Here is a 14,484-nt window from a genome sequence, read left to right as displayed (position 1 = left end):
TCAATGCTTATTTGAACAAAGGAGCTAAATTGCGTTTACTCAAGTGCAGATATTATTATTACCAGCAAAGGCTACTGCACACCTGGCTTCCACCAACATAAGATGCCTCATATAGATTCACCTCCCCATTCTGCATTTCCCATATCCTTGTGAGTATACTTATCGAAGACACCCATCTTTCAGAAACCAACACTACACACATTGCTCTTTTTGATAGACGAACCACCAAAGAGAAATCTAACCCAAAACATGATTGTTGAGGCCTCCGGGTAATCTCTTCAGTTGCATACTGTGTCTAAGGTCATTCAAAGAACCATTAGCCGCTAAAGAATTCTCATCCACCCCCTATCACAAACACAGTCTGTACACCTTACACCTGAGGAAGAAGCAAAAATGGTAGGCAAGTCTAAGAAGACATTACCACAAGCTTGCTCTTGGCGTTTTCGTGACACTGTGCCAAGAATCCATGAATACCATCTTGCTGCTACAATCTGCTCAATTCCATACTGTTCCACCCCACCCTTACTGTATTCTTTAACACATCAACCACTTTGATAGGATCAGACTGCATTGTCGTGAGTTTCTTTGGAAACTTGATGCAAACTATTTGCCCTACATTAAGCACATTGTTAGTAGTCCTACCATCCATCTGCGTCTGCATTTTATTTTCCATACATCTCATCTTTACTTTTTACATAAGACAGAATTATCCTCTCAACAATTTAAAAGGAGAACATCCTGGGACAGAATTAGGAGTAGTTCTATTCAAAATCAAAGTTGCTTTTACAACCTTTTGTTGCGTAAATTAACCCTCTGGCTTTGTGTACAATCTTTGATTTCACACCCAGAGGTGTCATGAGTGAACTTAGCTTAATTCACCAGTGATTGCATGTGATAAACAAGTTGTGGTAGCCCCACACAACCCCACTCAAAATATAGTTAATGTTATGTTATATGTTATATTTAATTTGTACAGCGCACGGCTACTCTAAATGTCCCGGCGCTTGCTCCAGAAAGTAAAACTGCACCCAGATCAGAGGCTAAAAAAGGGAACGTTTTTTGTTTTTTCTTAAAAAGCTGTGGATCGTGGATGCCGCGAAGAGCCAACGGTAACGTATTCCATGCCAAGCCAGCTTTACGAACAAAAGAACTCCCGCCAAGCCTTTGGCGATTGAACCTGGGGGTCTGAATCAATAGCTGGTTGGACGAACGAAGATGTCTACTGAATTATAGAAGGCAAATCTCTTCTGAAGATAGATGGGGCCTAGTCCATTGAGGGCCCGATGTGCGATGGACAGCATTTTCAATTTTAGCTGGGATTTGACTGGGAGCCAGTGCAAATTATGCAGATGGCTACGAACACTATGTCTGGATGACAGTCCCAGCAGCAATCTGGATGCTGAATTTTGGACAACTTGCAATTTCCTAGCAAGGTAGCCTGGACTGCCGACCAACAGAGCGTTGGCATAGTCCAATCGGGACAGGATCAGGGCCCGGACCACAGTCTCTTTGGCACTAACCAGCAGAAGAGGGAGAAACTTTCTCAAAATTTTCAAAGTGCCAAAGCAGGTCCCTGCCAGCTTCTTCACTTGTGTTGAGAAGTTCAAGTTTTCATTGAACCAGACACCAAGGTTTTTAGCAGTGCCCTTCCCTACGGTGGGACGGGGGAAATTGGGAGGCCACAGCCTTACACTGAAGTCCATTGCGAACGAGCCATACAGGAGCACTTCAGATTTTCCTTCATTGCACTTCAACTGTGCATTCGCCAACCAATGGAACACAGAGGACAAACAATGCTGGGCCACTACAACAGAGTCGTCGCTCTTCTTCCAAGAAAACAGGAGCTGCGTGTCATCCGCGTAGGCAATCACTTTAGCCCCCAGTGACTCCGCGAGATAAACCAGCGGAGTCACATAGATGTTAAAAAAGAGAGGGCTAAGTGATGACCCCTGCGGTACACCAGTTGTCAACTGCAGAGTCATAGAGGCACAAGAAGGGAGCCAAACCTGCTGCGACCTATTTTCCAAGAAGGACCTGATCCAACACAGCGCCGATCCCAAAATACCAATTTCCACTAGGCGATCAAGGAGTAGAGAATGAGGCACTGTGTCGAATGCCGCCGAGAGATCAAGCATCATGTGATGTTTAGTCTTTCTAGGTTACTATTTAAAGCAAAATGTTGTGCAGCAGCCGGGAGAGAGTGTTCCCTCGAAGGGACTTGGCTAGGTATTTCAGCTCAGAATGAGATGCTGCAGCATTGGCGCAGTCTGGCAGTCTCTGCCAAGATCCCCTGGTAGTATCTTGTACTATAATTTGCAGCAAAGGACTTCTTCTGCCAAGAGATCACTTAGCAGGCTTTTTATACTGTGGTTTATCTGATATGGGAAATTCTGGCATAACTTTAGTTATGCCGGACATAACCTGTGTGCATCAATATGCTAGTCTTAGATGCATTATTATAAACAAATAAGGAAAACACGTGTCAATTTAAACTCAATTGTTTCCTATTATTGTTATCTGGCCTTGAGCTAGAGATAACATGGCACTGTCCCAGACTGATGTTGCATCAGGTATCTTATCAATGTCATTGTCTGAATGACATGACACTTTCACAGATTCTTGGAAAGATAAGGACAGAAGGCAAATGTGTCAATGGCAGACATGTCATTGGTCAAGCACAAATAGAGAAAATGGAGCCACGGCCTGCTCAAGATGGAGTCTAGCCTTAGGGACTTCAAGTCATCCCGGCTTGTACGTCTGAATGTGATGTAGTAAGTGCCGAAACATATCTAGTAATTGTTTTAGCAATTTAACGAAATTTGTTTTGTGTATTTAGGCCAACTGTACCTTTGCTATTGTAAGGATTTTTATTAATTCAACAATAAAAAAAAATTCATTCAATTCATATCTAGTAATTTATCTAATTCATAGAAAAATCAATGCTCTCAAAACAGTGAGATATCACAACTCTATATCTAAAACAATTTCATAAAATGTGTTCTTCATATGTAGCATAAAAATGAATATATGGATATCTAACTTTATAAGGTTTATGATAGCATACAATAACAAGACCTAAAGCAGAAAACTGTTTATGAATACATACCTGTTTATGAATACATGTCTGTTTCAAGAAAATAAATATTCAAAACATTATGGTATACAAAAGACTTTATAAAATACATTATCATTAAAGCATACTAAAGTAATATGTTGGTTTAAGAGAGATGCGTTTTGGAGATTAAACAGATGAGGCATGACACTGAAATTTAAAATAATGCAGATTTAAAAATAAAAAATGTTTAAAAAAATAGTTTGTTGAACTTTTTTTGCTACACAACACAGTCTTTGAAGTAGAAACAAAATCCTGAGCATGTTTATTGTTGAATCATGAGTTGCTTCTAGACCTCATCTGAGGATATTTCAATGACATGAGGTTCACATGCAGAATATGTGCGGGCGTGGAGACAAAACAGTCAAGGCATGCTTGTTGTCATTAGCTCTCTAATTAAATGGACCAGCAGGTGATTGCAATTCCAAAACACTCAGCGAGGGAGACAGTTCTTTGTGTGGATGCTCAATTGATAATAGTGTGTAGCCAATCCTCTGGAATAGCGTCAAAAAGTGATGCTGGTGAAATTGATCCATCATAATTAGCATCTTGCAGTAGGAACAAATGCATTGCTCAGCATTGTCTCTGGTGTGATTGCAAACGTTGCAGGAGCATTTTCACATTTAGGAAAACCACTGATGGCTGCTCTAGATCTCGATCCAAGATGACTTTAGTTAGGCACTTCATACACCAAAATACAGGTCTCACATGCATTGCATCGGCTTTATAAAAAGACAGCATCCACTTTTTCTCTAAGTTCGGAAAGTCAAGCATGTCCCAGATAGCATGCTTGGGTTTCTCTGCATTCCTGTTAAGCTCAGGGCCAGACTGGCTACCGGGCAGTTTGGAATGCTGCCGAGCTGCTGGCTGATTTTACTGCAGTGGGGGATGATTTTGTTCATGGAGACCTGCGTGTGCTTCGAAATACTGAAAGCAAAACGAATTTCGTTTAGCTCACGCAGGTGCCCATGAACGAAATCAGCCCCCAGCACAGCAGCATTCCAAACTGCCCGGTAGCCAGTCCGGCCCTGCTTCAGCTGTATACTTGTACTTCATGTTGCACATTACCAGTTGCCGTAAAGTCGCTACAATGATATGAACTCCAACACCAAAGTAAGTCGAGTATTGTGTCTCTAACAGCCTCTGAATCTTCGAAGCAGTTCTGACTGTCTGCAAGTTCTAAGTTTCTGCCGCAGAAGACAAAGGGACTTCCTTTGTAGTAACACAGCAAATAATTTTCGACGTTTGCCAAAACTCATGCTACTCATAGCAATACTATTCAAAGTGACACCTTTGAATACATGTTGAGGCACTGGGTACAAGGTTCTTCCACAGCACTTAAAGTTGGCCAGGTTTCAACTACGTATGGGCGAATTTTGCGAATCCGCTGTCCACAAATTCGCGCGAAATTGCACAAAATTCCGTGAATTCGCAGATTTTCCTGCGATTTGCACGATACTTAACTGGAGTACTTTCTACTGGCTAATCAGTAAGTGCTACCTCGGTGGCTAAATGTATCGTGCTTTTCCTACACTACAGCTGCGTAAAGGCCCAGAAGAGTGGCAAGTCACCACGTGTGTCTGTGACTTTGCCACCGCGCCCATAGGCGCCGAGGTCCCTCGAGTGAGCTGTCCATCACAGTGGGGGAAAGGGCGGGAAGAGGTTGCATAGCCTAGTGTGTGTGGGGCCGGGCTTCTGTGTGAGTTCACATGCCTCTTGTTTATAAAGGGTCAGAGTCCGATCAGAGCAGCAGATGAGGAGAAAGCAGTAAGTGCTAACTCGTTGGGTAAATGTATCATGCTTTTCCTACACTACAGCTGCTTAAAGGCCCAGAAGAGTGGCGAGTCACCACGTGTGTCTGTGACTTTGCCACCGCGCCCATAGGCGCCGAGGTCCCTCGAGTGAGCTGTCCATCACAGTGGGGGAAAGGGAGGGAAGAGGTTGCAATGCATAGCCTAGTGCGTGTGGGAAGGGGCCAAACGGGCGGGGCGTCTGTGGGAGTTCACATGCCTCTCGTTTATAAAGGGTCAGAGACCGATCAGAGCAGCAAATGATCAGAAAGCAGTAAGTGCTAGTCACTGGAAGTACAGGGGGATTGCGCTCGAGAAACTCGTGGATGCCTAGACCCCCATCATGGATTACAGCTAATTGTAGACGGTAGATCTGGGGAGAAAGCACACCTGCCTAGCATCGCCCGTGCTCACTAGATTCTTGGGCTGATTATAATTCGTTACTGAATTTGAGCTTCAACTCGGGCACTGGCTGCTTTATTTATCTGTAAGTTCTTCCTGCTGAGGTTTAATTTTAGTGACAGGAGCCTTGTTGCCTAATTGTAACTATTCTCTGACCCTGCTACGAGAGTCTGAGCAGGGTCAGAGAATAGTTGCAAGTAGGCAAGGAGGCACCGCTCAGGAAGCACTTACAGGGTTACAGCAGGTGCCCAAGTTGAAGTTAATTTCTTTGTAACCATTTTGTAAATGGTTACAAAGAAATTAGCTTCAACTTGGGCACCTGCTTTAACCCTGTAAGCGCTTCCTGAGCAAAATTCGCCCTGCTCGTGGATTCGTGGATTTTGCTGCAATTTCGCGTGATTCGTGGATTGCAAAATTGTAGAAAATCCGCAAAATCCGCGAGCGGAACGAATTTTACGCCCATGCTTAGTTTCAACCTGCAGCAACTGATATTGGTTAAGATGAAATAAGTACCATTATTCAGTAGTTCATGGTGCCTAGGGATGAGCGAAATAGGACTAACTGGTAGGACGCAATTTAGCCCAGGCAGCAAAGCATTACACTTTCCATGCAAGGAAAATGAATCCCATAAAAGTGAGATACCTAGAGGATTTATGCAGCTTGAAGTACTGATAAACACAGGGTCATCTTCATTTACGCACACATAAGAAAAAGGAAATTTCTCTTAATGGAATAGAGATGTGAATTGTGCGTTCATTCATATCAGCCTAAAGATTTATATTTCTAAAACTTTTGAAAATGAAAAGTTGTAATAAGTAGGGAAATTATTCCTTGTATTAGTCGTGTAACAGGTAGTATTTCACTAACTGAGAACAGTGTTTGTTTCCCTTTGTGCAACATTAACCCTTTCACTGCGGCGACTATTCCGCCGCAGTGTTAAGGGGCGGGGGGCCACGTGGTGCTCCTGCGCTGGTGACGGAACCGCTCCGTCACGCCCCTCGGGTGAGCTGTGCTTGTGACGGAACGGTTCCGTCACGGCCCCGCCCGCTCTTTAGAACGTCAGCGCAGGCGCGAAATCAGCGCCGCGCAGGCGCAGCGAGCAGGCCTTGATGGAACCGTTCCGTCACCAGCGTGGGAGGGGTTAATCAAGGTGTTTGTGGATTCTTTTTAAGCTATTGTTTTCTATGTCAATATTACATTATATGGCTTTAAAAATAGCTCTCTCATTCAGAAGTTGTCATGGTACATAACCTGATCTAAGAGTTTGTAAGACCCAATTTAATTGTATTATAACTCTTAACTGAACCTGGCCATCTTGTAATAGACCTAAGTCACTTTCTAGACGATCTAAGGCTGAGGACATGATGTTGTTTAATGGATACACTCTTTTATAAAGTGTGTGCATACCATTGTCAATAACTTTAAAAACTGTTTGCAGGTTTTCTTTATCTATCTGGGGAATTTGTTCTGCAGCTTAATTTTCTGAGTATTTATTTCATTCATTATAAGTGACATATATTCCTGTTGCTATAAATCGCCTAAAAGAAAATCAGAAAACCCCATGTTGTTTTTAATTGAAGATAAATGCTCCTTCACAGCTGAAACACTAAAATGTGCTTACCAAATCTGTCCCAGCTTGCCCATACTATATTTGGTAACAACTACAGGCTTGTCGGTGCTATATCCTGGATCAGGGTGATTGAGAAAGAATACGACACATGCAGCTATTGGAATCATAGGACCATAAAGTTAAACCTTCAGGATGGAACTGAGAGAATTATAAGCTCCATTTTGAATCATATCATGTATTTCACAATCTGAAACGTAAAATTGTGATTGCCAATTAATGAACAAAGTTAAATTAACTTTTGAAATTGAGAGTTTCTTAAGGTTTTTCATGGTTCCAAATCCCAGAGAAGTAGCTTGTTTGATGGTATTATTCAGAAAAATAATTTCTTTTTCTATAATGCATGCTTGAAATAAATGACTTTACATTGAACCTGAAAATATATTGTTCCCCAAATGCTTTTCTCATCATATCTTTGTATAGCCAGATTCTGAATATATTTGAATAAATCATTGTATTAGTAGTGATGACAATTTTCTGCAGTTGTTGTGAAAAATAAAAAGCTGAGGGATGTATCCTGCCCTCACTAATGAGGAAAACAATATTTTCTTCATAATTCAGTGCATTCAAATAAGGATCTTCATTGTTTAAGGTGACTTATGCCTGTAAATCAAATATTGTATGCTTTCCAGTCTCTGTATCCCAGTCAATTTCCAAATAATTTATTCGGTTTTCAGAAAAAAAAAAAGTTCCAAAAATCCCAGTCATCTGAAACAGAACCAGGAAGAATCACATCATTAATTGAAACCTTCAACACATATGGTAACTGTAATGTTTCAGTAGGTTCTATAATTTGATACAGGACATTTCCCCAAGCTATGTCCTCAGGCACAGGATAACCTGGGGTGTTTGCAGTGTACAAATCTAGTCGAGCTCTGTGGGATGCAAGATATGGTTGAAGTTCTCGAACAACATGTTGCAGAACTGTTCTTTTAGGAATGTAAATTCTATTTTGTAGCAATAGAATGATGATCATTGTTGTCACCTACATGATGAAAAGAAACAGACTAATAGTGATCCAAACACAAGACTAAGATGAGTCACGAAACCAATGATAAGTAAGAAGAAATTGATAACATAAAGTGCTTGTGGAGGGTGATGAGAAGTCCTCTTTGTAGAACCAACATTTGTTCTCATAGCTGGTTGCTTCTCGAAAAGGTATCAACTCAATTGATGATGACTCATGTGGTGGTTCACAATAAACCATGGTGTTGCAACGCAGGCTGTGGAGTACTTATATCTTGTTCCTACAGCCGGTTGAACAGAGTTGTCTGTATAGAGCACACTTTAATATGACTCAATTGGTAAATCTTTTGGAGTTGGAGTGACATTTGTTAAAATGGAAGAAAAGCTTCTTTACAACGAGAGGGATCATACTGAAACTTAACATCCACTGCACTTAAGAAGGAGGCCAGCTGCACCCATCTTGGTTGTATAGCTCGACCATTGGGAATGCATGCCTTATTTGCTGCTTCTATTGCCAGCATGAAAGAAACCACAATTTTTAGTTTTCCCAGCTTTAAGTGGCACTTTGTCAAAATAGCTCATCACAGCTGCAAGAACTTTCTTGATGGAAGCAAAACTTGTTTCAGCAGAAGAACACAAGTGTGGCCTATGGCTTCGACAATGGGTCTCCACATGATACCTTTCATTTTGTATTGCTGTGCAAATATTTTAGTGTTTCTAGGAACTATTTTCTTATACCAATTCTGAAAGCCATGGAGTTTGCCCAAGCTGTTTTTACCACTACTTCCAAATGCATATGTTCTTGCTGCGTCTCAGATTTTTTTGTGTGCTGCTGTGAGATCTAGGTGCTCCAGGCCCGACTAATGGGGTTAGGGTCTCAAAGCTTTATTTTTCATCTGTACATTCATGTATTTCAATTTTAAATTATTTGTAAGCAAGGGAACTGTCTGTCCCTCATTGTATATTCCAAGAGCATACCCTGAATGGCTTGGTATGATTCTTAATACTAGGCTTGTATTACTGTCCCTGGTTTGTAAATATTTTATCTCTAACATGTCTGCTTGCGGAGCACGCAAGATGTCCATGTGATTGTTTGTCTACTGTCTTTGCTGAAAACATGGGAGAAATTAAGTGGTACAAGTACTTCACTCGCTCATTGTTCAAAATAGAGCACTATTCAGTTGACCCCATGGGATATCCAACTTCAGGCCCTTGTTATCAGCCCCTAGTATGTAAATACAATGCTTTTCGTGTCTATAAAGTTTTCACCACAGTATGATGGATGCAGGTATTATAATCTTTAGCATTTTCAGGTCTTAGTTATTTTAAAAGAATAGTGTATTTTTTGCAAGTTTTGCATAGACTGTACAATGATCTTAGTAGAGACTTTTTGAAACTCGGTTGTTTATTTATTATGAGAGTTTCACTGTCTGCCAACAGTGTGGTACAAAGTAAACACTCACCATAGAGTAAACATTGTTTACAGTACCCACTTTTCTACTCATATTAACTTTATTTCTATTTGTAGTTGTGGTGTATGTGAGGGGTTTAATACAGATAAAAACTGTCCATATTATGGCATTCATTTTGGAACAGACGTTGAATATGTTTAGGATCTTGCCTTTCTCTAAAAAGTTATATACAAATTCAACACCATGTGCAATGAGTGTTTCCCATATATCTCTGGTTGACTGTTAATGTGAACTAGGTTACCCATGAACTGTATGGGATAGGGTCAATATTGCACATAACTTATGCTTGCTACATCTAAGGGAGTTGTATCTATGATGGCATTAATAAGGCTTCATATTATTATGAGCTATTTTATACTTAATTCAGGCTTCTAATGCCATGCTAGTTTATGGATTAGTGTGTACCAAAGAAGCTTGGATGATGTAATCAGTGATGTCATCAATAATGCCATTTGAGTTGTAATGAGTGATGTCAGAAATTATGTCATAGAACATGCCATGAGTGATGTAATATGTGAGGTCATAATCAGTGCATAGCGGGGAGCACAAGTTATAGTTAGCTATGATAACTCTATCGGTTGAGTTTACGTTTTTTTTCAAAACGTTAATGATGTCACTGACATATTCACCAAACTATAATGTTACTTTAACCTTTGCATTTTTTAGTGAGTTTCTAAGGCTTTTTTAAAACAAAATCAGATTTATTTTTTTTGATTACTTTTATTAAACAAAATCTTGGCAGTAGTTATTCAAACATCAGTTGTGTACAGTCTCCATGGGAGTGTCAGGGACAAAACCCGCATTCAACACCTGCTTCATTACAATGCTACATTAGCAAAGTCAGCACTAGCCACAGTTCTATACCATTTCTTAGCCCTGAAGGAGCACCCCTCCCATAGATTCTTCTATGGTCATGCGGACCTCAAGTGGCCCCAAATCTTATCTTACTTGCTTGGGTACCCCCTACTTTGGTACATCACTTTTTTGGCTGCGCAGCACCAATCTAGGTCTTGCTCCTGCTCAGTGACTCCCGATGGTTGGTTTGCTACCCATGCCCTTGCTATATTTCTTTTTGCCACTATGTCTGCTATCCTTAGGCAGAGTCTTGCGTATTTGGGCAATCTTTCTTCTCCGGTCACACATAATATGTGTCACCTGGCCTCCACTGGGACCTCTTGGTCTACTACCTCAGCCATTACCCGTACTATCTCGTCTCCATACTGCTGAATACTGGGGGCAGGCCCATAGCATGTGGAACCTCCCCAAGAGTCTTTGTCGTCTCTGGCCAGTCATCATCCTCTAGCATACCCAGCTCAGCTTCCTGTGACTCTCGGAGGGTCCCCAGAGGGTCTGGTGTATTGTTCATTATTTTCTTATATATTAGGGAAGTGGTCTTGTCAGTCATGGGATCTAGTAATACACTATCCTCAAGTGGTGTGTATTCCGCTATGTGTTCTCCTTCTGGATGGGGGCACCACAGACCGTGTTTTTTCTGTATGTATCTGTATTGTTCTGTGTCAGGCATTTCGTATTCCGTTTTTAAGTCTTCAAAATCGATCACCTTTTGCCCCCTCCACACATCTCCAAAAAAGTCAATGCCCAGAAGTCCCCATTTACTGAAACCCTTCTATCCACTGACCTCCCTTAGGTCACTATCCACAAAGAAGTCCTTCCTCTAAGTGTCCCTTCCCAGCCAAGGAATTTAGTTGCTTCCCTCCATATGTGTATTACTGTTTGGATATGTGTGGTAAGAGCGTCTATGGTAGAGTGCCACTAGGTATCCCCTCTGTCCCATCGAGTGATGGTCGACCCTGTAGGCATGTTCATCCCATCCCATAAACACCCATGCATGAATTGTGACCAGCGGTGCCGCCCAGTAATACTTTCTGATGTTGGGAATGGCCAGTCTGCCCTGGAACACTCCCCATTGTAGTTTGTGCAAAGCTCTCCTAGGGTTTTCCCCCATCCCATAAAAGCAGTCTTATTTCACTGTCAATTTTTGAAAGAAGTCCCGTGGCACTCCACCGATCGTATTCTGTAAAACGTATGAGAAACGTGGCAGCGCCATCATTTTGAACAAGGTGGCCCATCCTATTAGAGACACTTGTAACTATCTCCAGTGTAGCACATCCCTTTGGAGCTTAACTAATTGAGGAAATACATGTTCCTCTTTTCAGGGGATAACCACAATAGTGGCCAGCCATTGATCCTCTGGGAGCCTACCTTGCTCCAACACCTCCTAGTACATATTCAGCATATGTGGTGCCCCCACTGATCCCATTCCTTTATATAGTTCTGCCGGGATGCCATTAGTTCCGGCTGTCTTGCCTGGCTGTAGAGCTCTGATGGCGCACCCTATGTCCTCCACAGTGAGGTCATTACCTAAGTCCACCCGCCGTTCTAAGGAGAGCATGGGGAATCTAACATTTCGAAGAAGGTCAACAGAGTCTGACCCAGTTCCATTCGAAGTAGACATATACAACTTCTCATAGTGCACAGCAAACGCTGATACTATCTCTTCTCCCACCCTGCAATTCTCCCCTTGTGGGGTACAAATTTTCATTACCCAACTTCTTTGTCTCTCTTCTCCAGCCAGGCTATCAATTTACTGGCTTTGTCCCCCACCTCATATAGAATTTTCATGGTCACCTTGCACTGTGCTCTAGCCTTCTCTTCCACTATTTCCTGCTGCTTAATTCGGATTTGGTTTTTAACATGGGTATCTAGCACCACTGTCTCCTTATCCTTATCCATTGTTTCAAGCCTAACCAGCTCTGCCTCTAGGGTGTCGTAGTGGAGTCTCTTTTCTTTCCTCTTCACTCTAGCTATGGCCTGCACATACCCTCTAATCACTGTTTTGTATGCTTCCCACAGCACAAATGCTGAATCTACGGTGCCTACATTATCCTGGTATTATTGTTGTGTCCGCTTCCTCCATTTGTCTCTACTTTGCTTGTCTCTGAAAAGCTACAGGTCCAGCCATGGTGTAAGTGTAGTATCTGTAGTGGGTCTCTTAATTTGCACTTCTACTGGTGAATATTCTGATAAACCCCGCACCCTGTGGATTGCCCCCAGAACTAAAACACATTGGTGAAATGTGTCATTAGGTAGTCCAGGCGGGAGTATCCCTGTGGGACACTGAATAGAACGTTCATTGCCTGACCTCGGGGTAGTGTTCCCTCCATAGATCTACTTGTCCGAGAGCCTCTGTGAATGCCCTCAGAGGTTCCGTACCCATTCCCTTATCTAAGGTCAACACTCGAACCTTGACGGGATCCATAGTAGCGTTCATGTCCCCACCCAAAAGCAGGATACTCATCGATAGATCTAGCAGTATTGCACTGAGAGCGGGCAGGGTGTTGGTGTGTAGTCGTGGTGGCATGTATACTGAGCAAACATTGATCTTCTTTCCCTCCCACATCCCCGTCAGTGCCATATATCTGTCCATCTGATCGCACCAAACATTGCCAGGCATGAAGGGAAGTGCAGTCCGAAATAGTATCCCTGTTCCTCATGATCCTGACGTGAACCCTGCACCTATCTAGAGCTTTGCAATTATTACCCTTTAGGTGCGAATCCTGTAGCAGTATTATGTCTGGAGTGTGTCGCCGGAGATATTGCAGTAACATAGTGCGTTTTATTTTGTGGCCAAGGCCATTTACTTTCCAGGTCATTATTCTCAAATCTGCGCTGGCATGTGGGCGCCCGGAAGGAAGGCTAGAGAAGCTCATCCCATCAACCAATGTCACCTCAATAGGTGTTTTGTCCGTGGCCATCTGTTACTTTTCTGATGGGTGCAGCGAACCCCCCCCCACCTCACCCTAAACCCCCTGACCCCCCCCCCCCCCCCCTACTGTTCTCCCAGCAGAGCGCCCCAGTTCCTTATGCTGGCCAAGCTAAACATCATATATAACTGTAAAACTGAGCCATCTTGAATGTGGCAACTTAACCCACAAAAAACCCAACTCCCCCCTCCCTGCTACCCTGTAGTGGGGGCTCAGAACCTCCCACCACCCCATCCTACAGTCGCCCCATACCAGGAACACCGTAAGTCAGGTGGGCTTAGGTCATGTGCTTGAATTCCATGTCACAAAGTCTCCGATGGCATTTTACTTAATATTACTAAACAGTCTGATAGTATTTGCTGCACAAGTCCTTAAACAGCATTTCATCAACAAACTGTGAGACTCACCTTCAACTAAAGTTTCAAAAACTCACAAAAGTCGGCACAGTCATTTTGATTGAGGGAATCGACTTGAAGGCTGCATGTGTCTCCGATTGTGTAAAGAGATCAAAAAGAACACGCACTTGCGTAGGAGCTTGAGAGATTGCAGTTTAATTTCCACAGAGTGCCATCAGAGACTTTTTGAATTTGGAATCAAAAGTAAGGACGCTAGTAGAAGGCTTAGTGGGTCTCGAATGTGCCCCTGCCTCAGAGCGTGCTTAGAGATTTTGAAAAGCACACATTTAAAGCACACGTATTTGGAACTTGCAAGTTCGTTCTACAGGGGACTTTATGGGGCAGATTTACAATTACTGGCGCATCCCTGCATATCGGCAGGGATGCGCCAGTAATGGTGCGCCAAAGCTCCGCCACCCTTGATGTGTCGCATTTACAATGCGGCACACCATGGGGCAAAAACGGCACAGATGCGTCACGCATCTGTGCCGTAAAAGCGGCGCATTGCTGGAGTTGCGTCGCAGCGCGACGCAGTTCCAGCAATGATCAGGGGGCCCCTATGTGCACAATGCTGCGTAAATCCTTACGCCTGCTTCAAGCAGGCGCAGGGTTTTGACGCAGCATGGGCCCAAAAGTGACTGAGTGAAATCTTGTAGATTTCACTCAGCCACTTTTGGGAGGCGTTCCTGCGCCAGAACGCCTCCCCCTGCGATGGTACGCCTCTTCTGGCGCGGGACTTTACAACGTGACGCATCTGGGAGATGCGTCACTTTGTAAATACCCCGCACCATGGCGCATGTTTTGCGCCGCCGCTGCATCACAAAAGTGACGCAACAGCCGCGTAAAAGCGGCGCAAGGGGCTTGTAAATCTGCCCCTATGTATTTGTGTTGAGCCTCTTAAGTATATTCCATTAAGTTGTGATTATGAGGCGATG

The sequence above is a fragment of the Lissotriton helveticus genome, chromosome 5_1, assembly GCF_964261635.1.
Source record: "Lissotriton helveticus chromosome 5_1, aLisHel1.1, whole genome shotgun sequence".
Taxonomy (NCBI): Eukaryota; Metazoa; Chordata; class Amphibia; order Caudata; family Salamandridae; genus Lissotriton; species Lissotriton helveticus.
The sequence above is the reverse complement of the archived record's forward strand: the minus strand, read 5'-3'. Positions refer to the sequence as shown.